Source organism: Marmota monax, unplaced genomic scaffold (assembly GCF_021218885.2).
Source record: "Marmota monax isolate L192 unplaced genomic scaffold, Marmota_monax_Labrador192_F-V1.1 WCK01_AAM20220418_F8-fsc00029, whole genome shotgun sequence".
Taxonomy (NCBI): Eukaryota; Metazoa; Chordata; class Mammalia; order Rodentia; family Sciuridae; genus Marmota; species Marmota monax.
Genome location: NW_026693024.1, coordinates 10,708,611 through 10,713,945, shown reverse-complemented (window position 1 = coordinate 10,713,945; position 5,335 = coordinate 10,708,611). Strand labels below are relative to the sequence as shown.

Sequence of the window (5,335 nt, the reverse complement as noted above, 5' to 3'; positions counted from 1 at the left end):
ATGCACATTTTGTTCCCCTGTTGTGTTGCATGCTCTTTGGGTGACAGAAGAGTTTGAAGAAGTTTGGTTAAACTTGTCAAGCCTTTGAAATGGCTTTAAAGCTGTTTTATAGTTTAAGAATTAGTTGTATTTGTTTCAGACAATAAAACATGCTTTCTTAATTTTGGAGCAAAGATAATGACCTTGAAGCATGCAAGCTACATGAGAAGATTCCATCCAGCTTTCTACATTTGTATTGAGCTTTTCTAAGTTAATTGAGGTTATCTTCTACCCCCCTTTTACACCTTTATTATTAACGAAATGAGAAAATATAAGAATGAGGAAACACAGGCATTTACTGAGGGAAAATAGATTTCAGATCTTCTCTCAGACAGAAGTCTAAATACTAAAAGTGGAACTACCGTATGATCCAACTGTCCCATTACTGGGTATATATTCAGGGATGTGTCAGTATATCAAAGAGATACCTGAATTGTTACAATGATTGCAGCACTATTCACAGTAGCAGAGATACGAAATCAACTGAGGTATCAGCAGATGAATAGATAAAGAAAACATGCTATCTATACCAAACAATATTGTTTAGCTACAAAAAGAATGAAATCCTGTCGTTTGTGGTAACATGGATGAAGCTGGGGGATGTTGAGTGAAATAGGTCAGGCACAGGAAGACAGGTTCTGCACGTGGAAGGTAGAAATGCTAATTTCATAGAAGTAGAGAGTAGAAGAAGGGTTAGTGGAGGCTGCAAGGAATACAGGGAAGAAGAATGAAGGGAGAGTGAATGACAGGTACAAAAATCAGGAGGAATGAATCCTAATGTTCCATAGCACAAAAGGGTGACTGTACTTCATGATGAAGAACAAGAAAGGATTTGGAAAGTTCCCGGTGAAATATTAAATGTGTAAGGTCAGGGAAATGATAATTGCCTTGATTTGATCCCTACACATTGTATACATATATTGAATGATCACACCATACCTTAGAAGTGCATGCATTTTTATATGTCGATTAAGAAAACATGAAAATGAAATTCAAAACATAGTCATAGTGATTTCTTTTTAAGAATTTTTTAAATTTGTTTTAATTAGTTACACATGACAGTACAATAATCTTGACATATCATACATTTGAATCAAATGGGGTATAATTTCTCATTTTTCTGAGTGTACAGGTTGCAGAATCACATTGGTCATACAGTCATATACATATGACTGTATGACCAATGCAGCAATACTAGTGTCTAATTTATTCTGCTGTACTTCCTATCCCCGCTGGGCTTGGGATATAGCTCAGTTGGTAGAGTGCTTGCCTCCCATGCACAAGGCCCTGGGTTCAATCCCCAGCACCACCAAAAAAAAAAAAAAAAAGAAGAAAAGGAAAAAAAAAATAACTCATAGTAGTAGTGATTTCACCTTAGGTCATTTTCTTCATGAGAACTTCCAGTTAGGGTTAGGAAAGTGGGCTCCTAATCAGCATTAAACCCAAAGGGCTTATTGTTTAATTGTGTTCAGCCCATTTCTAGAAAGTTAGTTAGTATCTGTAGCATGTGCAGTAGGATCTTGAAGGGAAACGTCAATTTGGTCTACCTGGTTCAGGTATAAGAATCGATCTTTATTAATAAATAATATAATAATAATGAAAATAATAATAAAACAGTAATAATAATAATGATGATAAAAGATTAGCTGGAAATTCTGAAGTTTCAGGAAGGAATGAAATACCCGTTTTGCATTCCTCCACATGGTTCTGGTAGTAAGGAACATTCCTTTCCTAATTGACCGTCAGCTATAATGTTAGCTGGGAATTGCTGCCTGAGTCCTGTGTTTCACTGTCTGATTTTCCATTGGCTTGTGGCTTCTGGACTCGCTATGGAGCACCAGTCATCCATATCTGACTGATCCCACCTACATGCCAGGGTGGGGAAATGCAAAGAACACATACATGTGTTAAAAGAAAACTTCAAATCATTTTAATAGAGTGTAATTAAGCAAACCATTCACAAATGGAGCAGGTCTGAGAACCAGAACAAGTTTGAAGCACTTGCCTTATTGGAACACAGTTTCAACACAGGGCTGCCTGTGACTGACAAGCTCAGCTTCTGTGATTGGTTGAGACTTAGCCATTGTTACAAAAGTACACTCTCTGTGTGGCAAGTTAGGTTGCATTTACTTAAGGACCCGGTACAGAGGCCTCCCCAGGCCAAATTTGGTTTAATTTACACACAAGACTTAAATTACCTGGGTTCAACTCCTGCCTGTGCTATTTCCTATTGAAGAAGTCAGCCTCAACTAATTTGTGTGTCCTCACCTGTGAAGTGGGGTTATGATTCAGTACCTTCCTCAAAGGCTGTGTTTTAGAACAATAGCAAAATTACCAGCTGCCTCTTCTCCATGTGCTCGGTCTTGCCTGACTTTTTTTTTTTTTAAATATGATGCAATAGAAGAAGTTCCAGGAGACGATGAGACACAACAGCCAAAGGGGTTTGGGTGTTTCTTTTGAGGTTCCTAAAATACAGTATTACTCACTGTCTTCAGTTCTCTGCCAAAGGTGTGAATCTTCCTTTCTCAGGCAAGGAAAGACTGGACTCCTCTCTGGCTCACCTGAGGGTGATGGTGGCCCCTGTGTTTTCCCATAGCCCACAGTCAAGCTCTGCAGTTGGAATTTGAACTTCGACTATTGCAGACTTATTGCAAATGAAGTCTGAACTGCGTGGGGCCCACGGGTAACATCCGACCATAACTCTTACATCCTATCGGAACTTGTTTTCCCAATGCAGAAAACTGCAGAGTAGATTTTAATTTTTTCCTTTTATCTTTATATCATAATTGAAACATTAAAAGAAAAGCAAGCATAATTTAATAATTTCTAGACCAACAGGCTTTAAGCAAGAGATTCTGTAGGTATTACGTGTTCTCCTCTTTCAGTGTAATTTATCTTTTGGAAATGAGACTCTTCCCTATCTAGAGCTTCAGTTGCTTAATATTTCCCATTTAGTAACCCTGTATGTTCTGCAAAAATAATAATATTTTTGTGATGATATTAGAGAGTTGACCTTTGATGCTATTCTTATTGTTAAATGAGATAGCATGTTCCCTGCACTCAGCATGGGGCTTGATACCCATTAGGATCTCAAACGTAGATAAGGACCCCCTACCCTCATTCCCTCTTGCCACTACTAGTTTTCTATTTGCTGTTCCTCCAAGTTTAGTCTTCATGAGTATAGACTATTCAACTATTATTTTTATTACAACACTGTTTTTCTGTTTGCTATCTTACATATTGCTGACCAGGCTGTCACTACCAGAATGTAAATATTTTCTGTATAATACCTGCTGCAAACCACCTTGCCTGTGATGTTGTGGAGACAAACGTTTTAAAACCTATTTGGTTTTAGGCAAGAAACAGAAGTTGGCTTCAGAATGACAGACAATATACTCCCTGCTTCTCAGACTCTGTTACCCATTAATTCCCACGCTCTGCCCCCACCCCACCTGTGTGCCACCTGGTTAAAGGCTTCCTGTTTAATTGTTTTGTGTTTACTTCTGTGTGAGCTCATATTAATTATGTGGATCACCAGTCTCGTCACTCTGAAGGATGAAGAGAGATTTGATTTGGTCAGGGATCCCCAAGACAGCCTCATTCCTGGGCCTTCTCCCACCGCCAAACAAATGCTAGCTTGTAATGAGACTTCCTTTGGATAACAGACTTTTTCCCTTAAAGTAATTAAAACCTGAAGGTTTTCGCTACAAAGCTGGTTGATACGATTTAGCAGGGCACTTTGAATTTAGGCTATGCTAGGCTTGAAATGAAAGAACTTGATTGGCTCTTAGCTACTTATTTGGATAAGCTGTGTGTGTGTGTGTGTGTGTATTCTGGTTCTTGAGTGCCTGGCTGCTGTCAGTGTGGGTTAGAGCTGTATCTACCTGCTTCATAAAGGTGTCTACTGATACCTCTGTGCTTACCGAAGCTCACTGGTGCCTCCTTTGGCTGCACAAGATAGAGCCATTTCACCAGGAACCTGCGGGTGCCATTGGGAGTCCCGCCAGACAGTGACCTCAGGGCTGGTCTGTTTCATTTGTGAGTCACTAGGATGTGCAAAGACCAACTCACTTAAAGAAATAAAATGGATTCTAGCTTTTTCCCTGCAATGAGAAGGAGCCCTTAATCTGACCAATGGCATACTTGTAAAAAAGTAATATTTTGAAAGCAAGTGATGAATTAACTTAAAATAGGCACCCACTTGTGGAATTCTTCCCATCAAATAGAATTTTGTTAAAATACAGAGAAGACTGTCCTAATTTTCTAGATCTAATAATCTTACTGGTAAGCATGGATCCTAGTTACTGAAAAACGCTTAATGGGGTCTCAGGGAAGGGAAAAGAAAAGATGGTCATTCTATGATGTTACTTTATTTTTTGAAAAGGAGTTAAAGGATCATCTGCCTGTGGGTTGAGAACCGTGTGTGCACAGTGTTAGGTGTTTTAGGAAGGAGAAAACAGAACTGGGGATAGGCAGCAAGTCCCCATCTCCTCCCAGCACAGAAAGAGGCAGCCAGGGAAAAGCTGAACTGAGAGGTGGGTGATAAAATAAATGCTCTAAAACTCAATATCGCACAGTCTGGGGCCTGGAAAGACTGGAAGGCAGGTGAGCAGAGTAGGAAAAAAACAACTCAAGAGTCTGGGGATGAAAGGGGGGAGGGGCACCAGAGAGAGAAGGGGGGCAGTGGACAATCTCTTAAGGTCACCCACTTAAAAACAGTTGGAAACCCAGACACAATTTGAAGCGCTGTGATAACAGCAGGCTCCTTAAAACAGTGCCAACAGCTTAAAACCAAATTGTGAAGAGAAAGCTGAGCTGGGGTCTGCAGTCATCTTGTGGGGCCCTCAGCAGACGAGTCACCCCCTTAAACCAGGAGGGTCTTCCCACACCCAGATGACTGCAAACTAAACCAGAGGGAAGGGCCCCTGCAGTGGGACCTTTTAAGAGTCTGGCCAGAAAAACTTTTAGAAGGACCAGCTGAAAATTTCTGATCCCCCCCCTCCTCCCTGCATTGTGAACAGGGGAACAGGCTGGTGGGGACCTGAGTTGGGAAGTACACCCAGCCCTGCTCAGCCTCTGTGACCCAGGCTACAGCAGAAAGCTCTGTGCAGTGTCCACCTGCCTGCTCACCTCAGAGACAGCAAAAAAAAGCAACAAAGGAAAGCAGAGTTACCAGAGTTACCAGGCTCTGGCCACTGTCATGAGGGGCAGGCCCCATGGGAAGAAAAAGCCCCTGGCCTAGTGGGGCCATGCCAGAAAGAAGCACTATCTGAATATTCAGTGAGAGAGACCCAGC

The 5,335-nt window shown here is 41.0% G+C and overlaps 1 non-coding gene across 1 annotated transcript; it reads left to right on the top strand.

Moving 5' to 3' along the window:
* The first annotated feature begins 1,279 nt into the window (after positions 1–1,279).
* On the top strand, positions 1,280–1,351 carry Trnag-ccc (transfer RNA glycine (anticodon CCC)). The gene has a single exon. It is a non-coding gene; the product is annotated as a tRNA-Gly (tRNA).
* The last annotated feature ends 3,984 nt before the right edge of the window (positions 1,352–5,335 follow it).